The sequence below is a fragment of the Schistocerca gregaria genome, chromosome 2, assembly GCF_023897955.1.
Source record: "Schistocerca gregaria isolate iqSchGreg1 chromosome 2, iqSchGreg1.2, whole genome shotgun sequence".
Classification (NCBI taxonomy): Eukaryota; Metazoa; Arthropoda; class Insecta; order Orthoptera; family Acrididae; genus Schistocerca; species Schistocerca gregaria.
Genome location: NC_064921.1, coordinates 1,006,661,474 through 1,006,681,233, shown reverse-complemented (window position 1 = coordinate 1,006,681,233; position 19,760 = coordinate 1,006,661,474).

Genomic DNA, 19,760 nt, shown 5'->3' with positions numbered 1-19,760 from the left:
AAGATTTTATTATGGAAGTTATTTCTTTTGGTAAAGTTTGTGACATATTCATGTAACTGAAGCTATTTGTAAAAGCTGGTTTCAGATATTCAAGGGGGCATTATTTACTGATCCTGACAATCCCATTCTTTCAGTAACTGATATAAAGTACTTGTTAAATAGATTTGCCACACTATGACCCTCTGTTACTAATGTGTCATCTACTCTATTTAATTTGAGTAATTTTTTGAGGAAAACAGTTTTAAAACATGTTCTGCTGGCTCTGTTCTTATTTGCTTTGTTTTATTATTACTTGCGTAACAACTAATATATGAAATAAAATATGTTACTACGAAAAGAGCCCCAAAATACCTTTAAGTGATGCTGTGCTGTGACTTTCTCTGGGTCATTAATTTTCAACAAAACACAATATATTATGTTCTTATTTTTCTGGATCTGGCTTTCTACTAAAGGAACATTTTTTCGTTACTGTAAATCACATATTCAGCATATGTTCCTTACTTTATAGTTATTGAAAAGGTTAATGAAAATTACTTTGTTATCAATACTGATGTTACAGTACGCAATGATTGTTCAACATAAAAATTATGCAGTGGATTTTTGTTAAAAGTAAAACACCAATAAGTACCATGATTAACACGAGAACATGAGACTATTGTCATAGAAAAAGATGTTTTTACTATAAGGTTTGCCGGACCAAAATTACGCACAGCAAGATTTATTTTATGTTATGAAGGTAGATTATCTTTTTGCACTGTTAGTAATATATTATCAGCAGCCCGCGTCAACCTGTAAAACATATCATAAAACCTGCTGCTCTGCTCTGCAATTCCGAAAGCTTAAAGAAATAATTTTGCTTCACTATTACCTGCCCGCTTCTTTGCAGTATGATAGATTTCACTTAATGCAGTTGGAATGCGCCGCGGCAGCGGCTCGTTCGTTCGTAGCGCAGCTCTGCACCACGAATAATATTTAAATAGCTGAAAATGCCTTAAAGGGATGGGATAAAATACCAGGCAAGCTTATTACAAATCGTAACGCAAGGTGTCACTAAGTAACTCTATTCAAAACGTTTAAACAAATCAATTAATTACACACCTTTCCGAGGATACGTCTAATGGCGTGACCTCTCACAATCTTGACAAAAGAATGCTACGCAAGCGTACAATATATAACGTCACAGGCTCTTCCTACTCACTTAACTCCAAGAAGACAACAGAGAAATTAATGTTCTTTTTTTACTATTTATACTAGTCACCTATTCTCATCTTTGTTTGATATTTAATAAGTATCGTCTGTGGCGGTTTCAGTACTCGCCGACACAGATATAATCTAAATAAAAAAGTACATAATTCTACACAAGAACAAAACATGACACACAATGTTTTCTCCTTATTACATAATATATCTTTCGCTAAGAGACGTTACACATGGTACTGACATTGTTCATGAATGTGTTACATTTTTCATTCATGTCATGAGCACTATAAACATCTTTCCAGTTCATATCTTTGAGCAGTTCTCTAAAACACTCCATCTTTGGTTGACTGACTACTCTCCTGTACTCAGACTTAGCAGTCTTTTAATCTGCTCAGAATTTACATCTAAAACAAGGAGCTGCATGTCATGATCTGATAGTCCATTTATTACAGGTTTTATGATATGATTTTGTTCCTTTTATTTGTCTATAAAAATATTATCAATATTGTCCTTGAGGTTATAGTGGTCCTAGTTGGGTAGTTTTGAGTGTGAGTTAGATTGAAATACAACATTACTAAATGCAGTAAATGTTTACTGGAAGGTTGCATTAGAAAATCTGTATTAAATCCACCAGCAATCAAAATTTCTTTGTTTCTTCCTGTTAAATAACCCAAAAGAGGATGCAGATTATTTATGAATAGACTATAATTTCCTGCAGGTGGCCAGTAAACAGTTACTATTATATAGGATCTGTTATGGAACTCTACTTCTGTTGCACATGCTTCCATATGCTGGTCTAAACAGAATTTAGTAATGTCAATGTTCTTGAATTAATGGCGGTTTTTAATAAATGTGGCAACTCCTCCTCCATCCATATCTACTCTGCAGAAGTAGGAAGCTAGCTGAAATCCTGGAAGGTCTAACATATCTATGCCAGTGGTCACTTGATGTTCAGAGAGGCAGATTATGTCAATTTGGTTAGTTGAATTCATTTCATCAATACAAATGAGTAGTTCGTCAATTTTATTTCTGAGTCCCGGAATGTTCTGGTGTAATAAAGATAACTGATACTGCATACTAATGGGATTCTAACTGCTTTGGCGAAGATGAACTGGCAGTTTCTGATTACTTTCTGTTAAACATTGTTTAAATGGAATCTGTGTGCTAAAATCTGACTCCTGTTCATCAGTTTTCTCAAACTGAGTGTGTCTGCCTATCTCTCTTAAAACTCGTTTTCTTTCCCCCTTCCCTATCCTAGAAAAGGCATTCCTCTGACACCTGTGACCACTGGTATTTTACCACTTGTGACAGTGTCCCCCCTGACGTTTTCTGCAATCAACCCAGACAGTTTTCCCTTCCCTTTCCTACATGAGTCTCTTCCTGCTTGTTGCGCAATATACTCATTTTCCACTGTAGCTGATCGTGGTCGGTCGCCTACTCTGCTTCGAGGAGCAGCGTCTATAATTCGGATCACTGTCCAAACATGAAAAAAAGTTGTGAACGATAACAAGCTCCTGGGCTACATCGTGTTTCATGCAGTTTCCCACAAGCCTAAGTAACCTAAAGACATCACAAACACACCCATGCCCGAGGCAGGATTCGTGGTTCCAGACTGCAGCAAAGCTTCACACACACACACACACACACACACACACTCTTGATATGTCCCTACATAATGTAATATGATTGAAATATTCCGGCTGCGAGTACCAGCGATGATGCGCTACCGTAATTTGAGACGACAACGCTCTTCGTTGTGACGAAAATGCTCAATGCTGCGAAAAAAAACATCGATGTTTTTTGGTTATTGTTCTAAATACGTAATGCCGATAGGACATTGCGGTTTTTTTAGGTCAGCAAAGTTTCCATGTAGTAGTAATTTGAAGTGTAGACGTCAACATGTAATCGAGATTACCAAGAACAAAAATTCAATTTGTGAAAGAAAAAAGGTATATATCGTTTACAAACCTTTATTCGATGTTGGATCCCCGGACCTTCATAAAAGCTATTGGTGTGTTTATCAATAGAGTGCATAGTGATTTCTTCGCGAATTAACATTCCTGGGTGAATCTGCTACTATCACGGTACGAGCGACGCGCAGTATTTCGCCGTCACCTTGTATATTCAAGACGTTCCCTAAGCGACCAGTTTCTAGAAGATATCATACTGCATTGTTGTTCAGTCTTATCATTCTGAAAGTGTGTCCAGAAAATGAAACCTTACTGCGACTGTGAATATTGTTGCTGCTAAGGGAGACGGCGTCTTCATCGCGAGTTGTAGCCGTTTTCTTCGAATTTGCCTGGCAGAAACCTCCGACCGCTAACTCATTCTGTACCTAGTGCATTCTATCCTTAGAGGAGCCACGAAGAAAACACATTCATGTATAGTACAAATTTTTTCACAGATTGTTTGAACTTTACAGGTAAAAACTTTATAATATATGCATCTAGACAAAAATTTCAAAGGAGAGTACCTGTCTTATTTTCGTCAAGGCAAAAGTCAAACAGCAAGTTAATTAATTAATAATTTTTTGTTTTTGCTTAGCAGTTTCGTTTTAATACGTTTGTATTACTCAAGAGCGAGAGGGTGCCACAAAGCTCGGTCTGCTCCTTCGCCTTTTTGACCAGGCCCTTGGTAGAAGGAGGGTGTCTACTGTAGCAGACATCCTCAGTGGCGATTACTGATGACAAAAAACGTTTTGATTACTAGTCAAAGATGCCACATAAAGGCTACTATGACTTCTATGTGATAAATATATTTAAATCCCCGTCAGGCCATCGATATTTAGGTTTTGTTCCTGGTCATTACATGTGGCGGAGGGCTCCTTCCCCCTCCAAGCGAAAAATATGTTGTATCTTTGGTGCTGGACTGACCGTTTATTTTTTATGTACAATAACTTTAATTACGTTCACGAAGTGCCTGTATTCTAATCAGGCTCCGCAGACCACCCAAGTCAACCATCAAAATAATGTGCACCAAAACTGAGTTGTAACCCAACTGCTCAAAAAGAAGATGCTTGCTAGCTATGTCATCTAAAACTGGGTATTGGTTTAAATCGTTGTTTGGCGAAAGACTGGAGAGATGGATGTGCGGCAGATCTATTTGCGACCAGTGGCCATTTTAAAGCAAACATTTTCGACTGAGTCCGTAAACTAGTAACTTCCACATTTTCGGCTGTCAGGGAGTTTACCGAATCCATTACGACAGGAGTGGGTGGTGGCCGGTCTGTCGTGATGGACATTTAGCCTGTGGTCGCAGATCGATGGGAGCAGCTTTCACTGGGTTGCCGTACGTGAGCAACGTCAATGCTGCAAAAAGCTCGTATAGAACGAGTCCACTCCGCAACGTGTCTCATTTCCGTCGAACTGCTTACGTTTATATACCATTACCATGTTTCTTGCAAACATTAAGGCTAAGGGAAGAAATCTGTGATTATTTTAAGGGCCCCAATACGACACCTTACAGAATCTGCGAACGGTGTTGCAAATACTTTTTAAATGCCTTTTACGTTACTATACAATGACGAATAAACCAGTTTTAGAAATTGTTACAACAGCTGCCATCTCTGTCATAACTTAGTACAATTCTTGCAAGGTTCTGAGTAGGGATGATTCGATTTCGACTGAAATTTACTATCGCCCTTCCTCCCGTTAATGACAGTTCTCTTAGTGTTAGGCTGACTACAATTTAAGTTCCGGGTATCATCTTTCAGACACAGTGTATTACACTCCTAACGACGTTGGGCATTGAGACCTGAAATCCGATTCCTGCCACAATACTGTACTTCATTCATCCCCACGGGCGATGACCTTGAAGTTTGCTACTCTCGAAAATGTGCGCCTCCGAAGTTGTATTAGTTGATTCTACAATTTCTCATTCACAGCTTTGTTATGCATCTTTCTAATTTCACCAGTACTCAGAATCTATGGATCCAGATTTCGCTGCCATCTTAGAATCCATTAACCGTGCATTTATGATAAGGCAAGTAGAAAAATATACCGTGATGTAACTTGTTCTGTAATCATGTTATAGAAATCGGATGTGCCGTAATTTCAGCTTGTCCTCTCGTTTCTACTTACTGGCTGTTACGTCCACATGATCTCGGTTTATTTATTAGTGATCTTGAATTTAAAGGATTTCAGTGTGTTCTTAACCCTCACTTAAGGTAGATTCTTGTTCAGAATATGATAGGGAGCGAAAACATGATTTACAATAATTTCATCGATAATAACAGCAATGTCGATGGACGTTAAACCAGATCGACGTTCTGTTATTTATTATTCGTTATCTTTTTTGTTTTATTTTCAATAATCTCTTCATTTGACACAAATGCAAGCAAGAACAATCGTATGTACTTGTTTTTAATGGCGTAAAGGGCCTATACAAGGAAAATGAGCTTTTAGGAAATGTCATAGAGAAGGAAGAGAAAGTACGTGACAGTGAGATGGGAGACATATGATACTTCGAGAAAAATTTGAGATAGCAGTGAAAAACATAAGTAGCGATATTCACGTTTATCAGAAACAGATTTTTTCGCTAGCTGCGCAGCACTTGTGCAACGCCGCCATCAGTGTCAGCCAGTTTGTCGTGGCATACGGAGCTCCATCGCAGTCTTTAACACTGGTAGCATGCCGCGACAGCGTGGACGTGAACCGTATGTGCAGTTGACGGACTTTGAGCGAGGGCGTATAGTGGGCATGCGGGAGGCCGGGTGGACGTACCGCCGAATTGCTCAACACGTGGGGCGTGAGGTCTCCACAGTACATCGATGTTGTCGCCAGTGGTCGGCGGAAGGTGCACGTGCCCGTCGACGTGGGACCGGACCGCAGCGACGCACGGATGCACGCCAAGACCGTAGGATCCTACGCAGTGCCGTATGGGACCGCACCGCCACTTCCCAGCAAATTAGGGACACTGTTGCTCCTGGGGTATCGGCGAGGACCATTCGCAACCGTCTCCATGAAGCTGGGCTACGGTCCCGCACACCGTTAGGCCGTCTTCCGCTCACGCCCCAACATCGTGCAGCCCGCCTCCAGTGGTGTCGCGACAGGCGTGAATGGAGGGACGAATGGAGACGTGTCGTCTTCAGCGATGAGAGTCGCTTCTGCCTTGGTGCCAATGATGGTCGTATGCGTGTTTGGCGCCGTGCAGGTGAGCGCCACAATCAGGACTGCATACGACCGAGGCACACAGGACCAACACCCGGCATCATGGTGTGGGGAGCGATCTCCTACATTGGCCGTACACCTCTGGTGAAAGTCGAGGGGACACTGAATAGTGCACGGTACATCCAAACCGTCATCGAACCCATCGTTCTACCATTCCTAGACCGGCAAGGGAACTTGCTGTTCCAACAGGACAATACACGTCCGCATGTATCCCGTGCCACCCAACGTGCTCTAGAAGGTGTAAGTCGCTAGGTGGAAATGGCATGGCAAGCCGTTCCACAGGACTACATCCAGCATCTCTACGATCGTCTCCAAGGGAGAATAGCAGCCTGCATAGCTGCGAAAGGTGGATATTCACTGTACTAGTGCCGACATTGTGCATGCTCTGTTGTCTGTGTCTATGTGCCTGTGGTTCTGTCAGTGTGATCATGTAATGTATCTGACCCCAGGAATGTGTCAATAAAGTTTCCCCTTCTTGGGACAATGAATTCACGGTGTTTTTATTTCAATTTCAAGGAGTGTACAAAGGAATCGGAAGTGCAGTTGATCGGAATGGTGAGAGTCTTGCAGGAAGGACAAAAGCTAACCAAAGTAATGGAATGTAGACGAATTTATGAGGTGATACTGAAAGAATTAGATTAGAAAAGAACACATTAAAAGCAGTAGATGAGTTTTGCTCTTTGGCTGTAAACTGACTAACGATCGCCGAAGTAGAGAACATGTGGAATGTAGACGGACAATACATAGAAAGACGTTTCTGAAGAATAGAAATTTACTAAAATCGAATACTAATTTAACTGTTAGTAAGTACTTTCGAAGGTGTTCTTTTGGAGCGTAGCCTTATACGTAATTGAAAGGTAGACAATTAGCAGTTCGGATGAAAAGATAATAGAAGCTTTTAAAATGTGTTGTTTGAGAAAAATGCTGGAGATTAATTGTGTAGATAGTTCAACTGATGAAGCGAGTTGGACGGAGAGGAAATTTATGGCGCAACTTGGGTAAAAAAGGAATTTGTTGATAGTATTTACTCCGTGATGTCAAGGAGCCGTTCAGTTTAGTGTTGGAGACAAGTATATGCGTGGGCAGAGGGGTGTACAAATTACAAGGAATAAATACAGGAAGCTGGCTCAATTGGCTGTCAGTTGCAGTAGTCATTCTGAGACAAAGAAGGTGCATGAGGTGGAGTCATTATGAGAGCTGTATCAAACCAGTTTTTCCGCGTCCAAATTTAATTTACCCATGATTTCCCTAAATCGATAGAGGCAAATGTCGTGACATGCCCGATCTCCTTCCCAATCGTTCCCTAATCCGACATTGTGCTCAGTCTCTAATAATCATGTCAACAGGCCGTTAAACGAGCTAACCCAATCAGTTTTCGGACTGAAGCCCACAACAATGACAACAACAACGGTCGCTACATGTGTGTTCTTTCGCTCTGATACACGTTTTAATGTTCTTTGTTTTTATGATCAGACGAAACTACATCGTCCGGCCATAATTATGGGCTCTTTGATTCATCTTGGAGATGCGGCTTATTGGAACCAATACATATGACATATTAATTGACTTTATTAAATGAATCGATATAAAGATTTATTGCATTCAGTCCCTTGCCACACGAGTGTTCGACAATTTACAACTGTCATTGACTATTAAAGCATCTCTTGATGCTCTAATTATCGAACTGTTATGTGGAAGTACAATGTCCAACATTTACAGAAGTACATTTCCATCTGAGACTAGACTAACTATTTAGTCCTACTCGATAATATTGATTGCTTCAGCTGAGGTCACGAACTGGACAGATTCCTTCAATGCTCTGCTCTACGTTGACGTTTGTAAGAGCACGCAGTTGAGCTGAGAGAGAGGACATGTCTTTTTATCCTCTTGCATTGTCTCATTGCTGCTTCCATTAAGGCATCACTAATGTGATACAGTTTTTGAATCTGACAAACAACAGAGTACACCCAATCTACTGGCTCCCTGCTTTTCACTGTAGACCCACCCCTTAAATTCCTCTGCCCATAGATACCTCGGGGAAGATCAGTTTGGATTCCGTAGAAATGTTGTAACACGTGAGGGAAAACTGACACTACGACTTATCTTAGAAGCTAGATTAAGAAAAAGCAAACCTACGTTTCTAGCATTTGTAGGCTTAGAGGAAGCTTTTGCCAATGTTTACTGGAATACTCTCTTTCATATTCTGAAGGTGGCAGGGGTAAAAAACAGGGAATGAAAGCTATTTACAATTTGTACAGAAACCGAATGGCAGTTATAAGAGTCGAGGGACATGGAAGGGAAGCAGTAGTTGGGAAGAGAGTGAGACAGGGTTGTAGCCTCTCCCCGACGTTATTCAATCTCTATATTGAGCAAGCAGTGAAGGAAACAAAAGAAAAATTTGGGATAGGTATTAAAATCCATGGAGAAGAAATAAAAACTTTGAGGTTCGCCGATGACATTGTAATTCTATCAGAGATAGTAAAGGACTTGGAAGAGCAGATGAACGAAATGGATAGTGTCTTGAAAGGAGGATATAAGATGAACATCAACAAAAGCAAAATAAGGATAGTGGAATGCAATAAAAGTAAGTCGGCTGATGCTGAGGGAATAAGGTTAGGAAATGAGACACTTAAAGTAGTAAAGGGGTTTTGCTATTTCTGGAGCAAAATAATTTATGATGGTCGAAGTAGAGAGGATATAAAATGTAGACTGGCAATGGAAAGGAAAGCGTTTCTGAGGAAGAGAAATTTAGTAACATTGACTATAGATTTAAGTGTCAGGAAGTCATTTCTGAAAGTGTTTGTATGGAGTGTGGCCATGTATGGGATTGAAATATGGACGATAAATAGTTTGGACAAGAATAGAAGCTTTCGAAATGTGGTGCAACAGAAGAATGCTGAAGATTAGATGGGTAAATCACATAGCTAATAAGGAGGTATTGAATGGGGTTGGGGAGACGATAAGTTTGTGGCACAACTTGACTAGAAGGAGGGATCGGTTGGTAGGACATGTTCTGAGGCATCAAGGGATCACCAGTTTAGTATTGGAGGGCAGCGTGGAGGGTAAAAGTCGTAGAGGCAGAACAAGAGGTAAATACACCAAGCAGATTCAGAAGGCTGTGGGTTGCAGTAGGTACTGGGAGATGAAGAAGCTTGCACAGGATAGAGTAGCATGCAGAGCTGCATCAAACCAGTCTCAGGACTGAAGACCACAACAACAACAACAACAACAACAAGATATTAATGGGCTCGAAAATGTATAAATGGTTACTATTACGCGGACGACATATGTGTTTATAGAAGAATCGGAGAATAATTCAGTGACAGTGCAATGGAGAACATTGTTTGGGTGGCGAATAAAATCAATTGTATCTAACAAGTGGAAATGAATTACCTATTTGTTAGCCACCACACCGGTTGAGGATAAGTCTACCAACGCATTTAGAATGAAATTGCAGAGAAATTGCTATGAGACCAGTGGCACTGATTAATTTATAATGTTACGGTCAGATTTTATGTTCCTTTGGTTATGTACTTCAGTAGCACCTTGGGCAGTTACTTCGTCTACGTGGTTTCCGCTTCGTAGCTGAACGGAGCATTGCGTCACTGTTCCACTAGTGACAGTGCTATTTATGTAACTTCTGATCTGGAAATTTTTATAATAAACTGCAGCTGCGTCTGTGTTCGGAATTTCCATCTCGCCCGCAGCGGATATGTTGTGTTCTTACTCAAGTAGAGTATGCTGTTTTACGCGTTAAATTGCGTATTTCCCCCTACAACGGAAGTCTATGTCCATGTTTGCTTTCAAAAACCATTGTGCTCGATTAAGTGTATCTTGTAACGTTTCCATTACAGTGATAAATACACAATTAAATTTTGTTGTACACTTAAGAAAACAAAACAAATCATTTACGTACGGTATGAATTCATCCTTAACTTGTTATATATTATTATTGTAAAAAGTAAAAGAAATGTGTAAGAAAGAAGGAAGCCATTAAGCTTGAAGGAGGGTCAGCTTTTTCCCTCGTCATCTATGTTTGGTGGGCGCATTTCCTAAAGGGCAAATGACGAAGTACGCTGACTCGGTGGACAGTGTTGTGGTAGAGCGGCCTTGTCGTATTCCCTTCTGGGAACACCATTTATGTGGAAAAATTTTACCGCAGACAGACAAGCCAGAAAGCAGTGATGCCACGCTCCACAGACTTTGCTATTGGTGCTAACGTTGGAGGAATACGTTTATTAATACCTCGGTACTAACAAATTTTCTCTGTTAATTATTTGTCGTGGTTGCGAAACTTGCCAGAGTTTGCAGTAGGTGTGAAACTTTCCTTCAGGCATGTTTAATATGGATACTCGTAGCGATGCTATTGCCGTATCGTTTTAACCAGAGATGTGAAGAACTGGCAGACGTGTTTTTCGCACCACATTCTCAACAACACTACCCATCACAAGGCAAGCTACGAATATTTAACTGCCAATATTGACAGTTAACAGACTTAATTCAAGTCGTTCTGTGATGAAGTGTATTTTGTTTACTATATTGTCATTTATATCTATGGAGTGTTGCTGTATGATTTCGAATTCCAAATCAGTTTTCTTAAATCTTACATCTATGTGTAATGACGACGACTGTAATGTTGCAATGTTTCCGCAAATTTAAAGAGTCAGAGTATTATGCGACTCTGACGTGTTGCTTTGCTACATTATTTGAGTAAAATTAATTTGCATAAAGTCTCTTCTTGAAGTTTCAAGAATATATTAACTTCATCCGAATGATGAGTATTAACTTAAACAGTATTTTTAAAAGACTTAAAGCACTGAAAAAGTCCTTAAATATCTCGTCAGTTTCACACGGGTTCTCAAAACCAAGTTTCAGTTTTATTAAAAACTAATTTTAGCAGCTTTTGCAAGTTGAATTAACGCTGAAAAGGGAGGGAAATAAAAGTTGTAGAGGGAGACAAAGAGGCCAATACAGAAAGCAGTTTGGGAAGGATGTAGGTTGCAGTAGTTGTTCGGAGATGAAGAGGTTCGTACAGAATAGAGTAGCATGGAGAGCTGCCTGAAACCAGTCTTTGTACTGAAGACCACACCCACAACAATGAATTACTTCGGGATTCACGTCATAACAGACGCTCGACCGCCGGGATAACTTCTGGAAAAGTGACCAGCCAACTGATTCTTCAACGGTCCGAAGAGGCGAAAATCTCTTCGTGCAATAGACAGGCTAGCATGGAGATTACCCCAGTACAGGCCTTCGGAACCGTCGGGATTATTCGTGGTCGGTTACCGTTAAGCCGCAACACACCTTCCGAAAGGATTCCTGTTCATTTCCTCTAAATCCCTCACTACACCCTTTGCAGCTTGTCAATTGGCATTCACGGTCTCTCTGTTAAAGACAAAATCAACCAGATGCTCAAACCATGTGCCTAAAAGTGTGTAGCCATAATTTCTTTCGTGAATATTGTTGTTTTGAGGTGACGGAGGGAGAAGGGTGAGAGAGGAGCGTTCGAGGGGAGAACAGGATGTGTCTCCCTGACATTGAAGCTTATTTCGCTTCAAGTGAAACATGATGCATAGACGTTTCATACCTTGTGACGATTTAGTGCGGGAACGAATTAACTCCCGCATGATACCATATTAAACGTTACGTCACACGAATGTGATCGGCTTTAATTATTTACATTCATTGCAGCATAATCACAGTTACTTTTGGAACATTACACTCTCTTATTAACAACCAGTAGCTGGTAGTGGATACAAGGTTGGGGGTGGTTTCTTTAAACATAAGAACACCACTAACATTTTTCACTTTTACCGCCGACCATATATCTGTCGACGCCTCCACCTTTCAACGGTATTTTGGAGCAAAACATCACAGCATAGCATAGGACTACGTTTTAAGGTTTTTTTTTTTTTTTTTTTTTTTTTTTTTTTTTTTTTTTTTTTGCAGAAACATACTCGCGACGAGTACCGCGCTTCACAGTTCCAGGTGAATTGCACCTTTTGAAGGGAACAACGCGAAAGGCGTCTTATTGCTGTGTTGATGTACATTGGACAATGATGAACACGTAAGTGTTCTAGCCATACTCCTAGAGGGAATGACATGAAACGGCTATTTACCCTTGTCACCATGGTAAGCATAAACTAATATTCACCTCAACTTTCTAACTTCATTCATGTAGAATAAATTGTGTTGTGAAATTGGACGAATCTCTTTCAAGTTCCCTGTATTTCCTCCCACTGTCGCCTTTACATGTGGTGAGAACTTGGCGTTTTGCAAGAAACATTTAATTTTCCTCGTATCTAAAATGGACATTTTTAATGGACAGAGGACAATCGGAGTACGGTAAGAAAGGGAAGACGTGCGCTCCTTCCTGTGGCGAGGCACCAGACAGCCTCATGGTGTGGGAATAAGAGCGGCTCCTTCCTGGAAACTACTGCACCCTGTTAGTCACTAAGAGAGCTTCTACATCTACATGATTACTCTGCAATTCACATTTAAGTGCTTGGCAGAGTGTTCATCGAACCACAATTATACTACCTCTCCACCATTCCACTCCCGAAAACCGCGTGGGAAAAAAGAACACCTAAACCTTTCTGTTCGAGCTCTAATTTCTCGTATTTTATTTTGATGATCATTCCTACCTATGTAGGTTCGGCTCAACAAAATACTTTCGCATACACAGGAGAAAGTTGGTGACTGAAATTTCGTAAATAGATCTCGCCGCGACGAAAAACGTCTTTCCTTTAATGACTTCCATGCCAACTCGCGTATCATTTCTGCCACACACTCTACCCTATTACTTGATAATACAAAACGAGATGCCCTTTTTGCACCCTTTCGATTTCCTCCGTCAATCCCACCTGGTAAGGATTCCACACCGCGCAGCAATATTCTAACAGAGGACGAACGAGTGTAGTGTAAGCTGTCTATTTAGTGGACTTGTTACATATTCGTAGTGTCCTGTCAATGAAACGCAACCTTTGGCTCGCCATCCCCACAATATTATCTATGTGGTCTTTCCAACTGACGTTGTTCGTAATTTTAACACCCAGGCACTTAGTTGCGCGGTGGTCTCGCGGTTCTAGGCGCGCAGTCCGGAACCGCGCGACTGCTACGGTCGCAGGTTCGAATCCTGCCTCGGGCATGGATGTGTGTGACGTCCTTAGGTTAGTTAGGTTTAAGTAGTTCTAAGTTCTAGGGGACTGATGACCACAGATGTTAAGTCCCATAGTGCTCAGAGCCATTTGAACCAATTTGCACTTAGTTGAATTGACAGCCTTGAGAATTGCACTATTTATCGAGTAACCCAATTCCAACGGAATTCTTTAGGAACTCATGTGGATCGCCTCACCCTTTTCGTTATTTAGCGTCCACTGCCACCTGCCACACCATACAGCAATCTTTTCTAAATCGCTTTGCAACTGATACTGGTCTTCGGATGACCTTACTAGACGGTAAATTACAGCATCATCTGCGAACAACCTAAGAGAACTGCTCAGATTGTCACCCAGGTCATTTGTATAGATCAGGAATAGCAGAGGTCCCAGGACGCTTCCCTGGGGAACACCTGATATCACTTCCGTTTTACTCGATGATTTGCCGTCTATTACTACGAACTGCGACCTTCCTGACAGGAAATCACGAATCCAGTCGCTCAACTGAGACGATACCCCTTGATTAGAAGTCGCGTGTGAGGAACGGTGTCAAAAGCATTCCGGAAATCTAGAACTACGGAATCAACTTGAGATCCCCCGTCGATAGCGGGGATATTGTAACTAATATGGCGCCTTAATTGGCTGTATAGCCTATGGGAGCACGAGCGATAGATATTCGTCTTTGTAAGCACTATTGCAAGCCAGAGACATCTGTTGCATTTCACAAGCACGTTCATAAGCAGTAGTCGTCCATTTTTTTCGCGCTCTACATTGAACTTCACCTTTGGAAAATGCTAAACGTTCTGACTTCCACTTGCCCATCAAAATGGCATGATTTACATTCCCAAGTGTTTGCTGTCCCTTGTAGTGTTCACTCTGAATCTTGATCTTGTTTTCGAATCACCTTATGATTTTACACTGCAGTTGCCTAGGTGTACCTTTACCGCCACCTTACTCATATTTCCATGGTCTTATCAAGCACTCCACCTATACCAGTACCACCACAGACTCATCTAGTAGTAGGGTCACACGTGTTCTGTTACCTCATGAAATCTATTGGGGTTACTGTCATGTGGTACTGTTCAGAAAACTCATCATATCGAGAATTGTCGCCTGAATATCCGAGTGTCACCGTCATAAGAGTATGTCATTGAGTATGAGAGTGTCATCTGAGTATGGGAGTGTCATATGTCTATGAGAGTGTCATATGTGTATGAGTGTGTAAAATGTGTATGAGACTGTCATGTGTATGTGTGTGCATACATGCATGTGTGCGTGTGTGTGTGTGTGTGTGTGTGTGTGTGTGTGTGTGTGTGTGTGTGTGTGTGTGTTTGATGGTGTAAGAAGTGTCATCTGAGTACTAGTGTATAATCAGTGTATTAATATGTCTTCTCAGTATGAGCGTGTCATTATTGTATGAGTGTCTCATTTGCGTGTGAGTGTGTCATGTGTACGTGAGAGTGTCATGTCTCTATGAGATCGTCGTCTAAATATGAGATTATAATGCATGGGTGAGATTGTCATAAGCATATGACGGTGTCATCTGTGTCTGGGTACGTCATGTGTGTGAGAGTGTCATGTATGTATGAGACTGACACATGTGTATAAGAGCATTATGTGTGCATGAGAATGTCGCATATGTATAAGAATGTTGTGTGCATACGGGAGTGTCATGTGTGAATCAGACTGTAATCTGAATGAGACTACTATCTGAATATGAATGTGGTATACGAACATGTGTGGATCATCTGAATATGAGTAAGTCATCTCACTATAGTTGGGTTATCTCACTGTCAGAGTGTCATATGAGTGTGTTTCATATGTATGGGAGCGCCCTGTCTATGATACTGTCATGCGTGTATGAGAGTGTCATGTGTGTACAAGACTGGTATGTGAGCGTGAACGGGCCATCTCTGTATGAGTGGGTCATCTCAGTATGAGAGTCATCACAGTGTTAGTCATCTCTCATATGAGTATGAAAGTCGTCATAATGATCTGCTATCTCAACAATGCCACGTAGTGCTTTTATTCAGTGGCAGGCAACAGGAAGTCTAAACATACTCAAATGATATTCCCTTTATTAACATTTATATAAGATCTATGAGACCGGCGAAATACCATCAGACTGCCAGAAGAATATAATAATTCCAATCCCAAAGAGAGCAGGTGCTGACAGATGTGAAAATTACTGAACTGTCAGGGAAGCAGTGGTTGGGAAGGGAGTGAGACAGGATTGTAGTCTCTCCCCGATGTTATTCAATCTGTATATTGTGCAAGCAGTGAAGGAAACAAAAGAAAAATTCGCGATAGGTATTAAAATCCATGGAGAAGAAATAAAAACTTTGAGGTTCACCGAAGGGCAGTTGAATGGAATGGATAGTGTCTTGAAAAGAGGATAGAAGATGAACATCAACAAAAGCAAAACGAGGATAATGGAATGTAGTCGAATTAAGTTGGGTGATGCCGAGGGAATTAGATTAGGAAATGAGACACTTAAAGTGGTAAAGGAGTTTTGCTATTTGGGGAGAAAAATAACTGATGATGGTCGAAGTAGAGAGGATATAAAGTGTAGAGTGTCAATGGCAAGGAAAGCGTTTCTGAAGAAGAGAAATTTGTTAACATCGAGTATAGATTTAAGTGTCCGGAAGTTATTTCTGAAAGTATTTGTATGGAGTGTAGCCATGTATGGAAGTGAAACATGGACGATAAATAGTTTGGACAAGAAGAGAATAGAAGCTTTTGAAATGTTGTGCTACAGAAGAATGCTTAAGATTAGATGGGTAGATCACATAACTAACAAGGAAGTATTGAATAGGATTGGGGAGAAGGGAAGTTTGTGGCACAACGTGACCAGAAGAAGGGATCGGTTGGTAGGAGATGTTCTGAGGCATCAAGGGATCACCAATTTAGTATTGGAGGGCAGCGTGGAGGGTAAAAATCGTAGAGGGAGACCAAGAGATGACTACACTAAGCAGATTCAGAAGGATGTAGGTTGCAGTAGGTACTGGGAGATGAAGAAGCTTACACAGGATAGAGTAGCATTGAGAGCTGCACCAATCCAGTCTCAGGACGGAAGACCACAACAACAACATAAGTTACAACTATCAACTTACGAATTTGTTGCTGGTCATTCAATTTATACTCAGTAGCAATGTTTGTGGTTGTAGGTTCTGTCATACTTTTCTCTCATTCAGGTAGCTACAATCGACAACAATTACAAATTTCCTGAAAATTAAAAAAAACGGACTTGTTTAAAAAAAACTTTCTTGCTGTCTGATGTTTTTCATCTTTCGTATTTAAACGAAAGTATATCTTCCTAAATATCGCTTGACACCGATAGTATTTATCTGTACGTTCCGGTAATTCATTATTGTTGAAGCTGCAGGCCAATTATTTTCGAATGTACTGCTCATTTCAAAACTCAAGACCTTGCCAGATCCTATTGCAATTGGTGGGAAACAAAAACGAATGTCTATAAACACTGAAAGATTTCTTTATATGCTTCTTGTAACGTAAAAGACTCTCAAGACTGTAAACTTGCTTTTAAGGCGACGATTCGCTAGCGGTCTTAGAAAATGTCATCAACAGGCTTGTACTCTAGCAGAACGGGCCAACAGGCGTAATCACAAAAACAGGCGAGGACTTCTACTTGGAGCAATCTCGGAGGGCGGGAACTAGAAATAAGGCACAAAAAACGTGATTTCATTTGGGCTATAGGGTTTGTCCGACATGAGTAGGAAAGTTGATATTGATACCAACGGACGGGAAGTTATGGGCAGGAGGATTGGTGTATCGCAGAAAGTAGTTCATTTTCCTCTCTGTTTCCTTGTACAAGTTTCGGTGCCCGGAATACATCAGGCTTTATTCGCAATTTGGACTATGAAATGTTTCAATAAGGTCAGGCATTTATTAGGTTACTCATATTTTGAGCTTTCTCTTTGTATGCTTTTGAGATACGATGAATCCTTTTGATTGTGACACCATAGGTGACATACATCTATCTAGACTATTTACTTCCTTAGATATAAAATATATTTGAAACCTACACATTTCAGGTTTGTCTGGGGCGTCTTTAGTAAATGAATGGCTGCGTTAACTAGAAAATGCCCCGAAGTCTGTAGATGATGCAGAGATTTTATTTCGTATGATGTATTCCAAATGAGGGCGAAATAAAGTACATCTTAATATTAAGAAGTATTCGGTTATTTAAGGTTTCTATATTTCTTTTAATAGTGCCTGTTGTTAAATTCTATCGCTGTCATTGCCTGAATGTTTCTAGATACATAAAAAAATGTTCTGTGCTGAAACCAATTTAACGTTGCTTGCTATGTGTCGATGAATATCTGTGACAGAATAAGCATACACAGAAGGCAAAAACTTCGACAGTGTGACTTTTCTCAAATTAAAATAGTCTCAGAACACTTATGAAGAAAACACACATGGCGTACAAAGTGTCGCACTAAGCTTCTTTGTAAACACGTGTCTTGTTCCTTCTGCATTTTTACTTTTGCGAATGTTTATTATGAAAATAATCCGAAAAGTAATGCCTCCGAGATTTTTATGTGGAAACTCTTAAAGCTTTTAAAATAAAACAAGCGTTGTTAGCATTCCACATCTTTATTCTTCATTTCTACATAGTTATCTCTCAACGTAGTCGACCTGGCGACACACATATTTCTCGCAAGGAGAATCAATTCTGTTTATCATCACTGTAGAATGTCTGACTTTGTCGAGAGAGCAACATCCTCGCCTCTGCTTACACCACGTCAAAGCTATCTATGTAAGGTTCTCGCAGGTGTTCGTTAAATTTTGGAAACAGATGTAAATCGGGTGGTGCCACCAAGCCGCTACCATGGCGTTGCAGAAAAACAAGGAAAATTTTCCTGAATTGAAAAACGCCTCTATTTGCAGGGACGCATATAGATATTGGTTTATGATTTCAAGGCTACGAAAGACTAAGAAAGGAAGCCGAGGAACAAAATAAAACGGTGTATACTTTACAATGCCTACTGAGTAATTAAGCCTGCGTTTAATGCAGTTTCCCGATTTTAAGTACTACGTCTCCATCAAAAGAGGAGAAGTAATAACCATCTGTTCAGGAATTTAGAGTACGTCTCAAACAAGTAGGAGCAGAGATGCATCGAGTTATCGATTCAAGATAGTTGCATGAAACTTGCGAAATATCAGATAGTGAGATTATTTTTTTTATTTACTAAGCTTTGCACATTCGGTTACTGTTTAATGATACCACGCACAAAGTATCTCTTTACGCAGTACTCAGTTCCGGGTTCCATAAGGGGAGGTTGCCACGCTCGCGAGTGGGGTAATTAAAAACACAGCGCGTACACTGGACGGAGAGTGTTCTGCTGCGGACCAGAACGTCAGTGGAGGGACGTCACGTTAAGTCAATGGGCAGGACGAACAGTTACGGCTCATTAATGGTTTAGACTTCTAAAGCCGTTTGTTTCACGACATCCATTCACTGGCGCTCTTTCTTAAGATGCAGCGTTCCTCGCTGGACAATGAATACTGTGTCGATTTTCTCAAACAAGGTTAATGGTAGCTGTAAGGCAAGAAATTTGACGGTAATCAATTTTACTTAGACGTGCTTTCTGTTCCTCAATAGAGCGTGTTTTGTGGGGCAATCAGTGCTCATCTGTTTCTAAAGGCAAGAGGCTAGCCACTAGCAAAATTAACTGTATAGCATTTCTTTTCGCACTCAGTAACTGTACTCTTGTAATTGATGTTCTCATTCGGTTACGCAACTTGCAAAAAATCATCAAAACGTAAAGGACACAGTAGATACGATTTCAACACAAATGGACACTCTGAAATTTGGTTCAGAAAGACACACTGAGGAAATAAGTACACTATCGGAGACAGTAGCCGAACTTTCGGATAATTCATTAACTTATCTGCAAAGGTAGATGATGATCTGAATGACACAGAAGAGTATGAACAAATTAGGAAATTCAAACAAAATCAGAATCAAATTAATACGCAACACCAAAGAGAAATCCGGGAAGTAGAAGATCAGCTGACACAGGTAATACAAGAATTACGTATTTCAGAGGACACTCGCGCTCCAACACGAGAAGAGGGACTTAGATATACGGAAAAGCCACAAAATAATAACACAGGGCATTTCGGAAATTATGAAAGAAATTGGCAGGGTGCACCGAATTTTGAGATGGAACCACCGAAACGACGTAACAATGACCGACATGCGACTCTC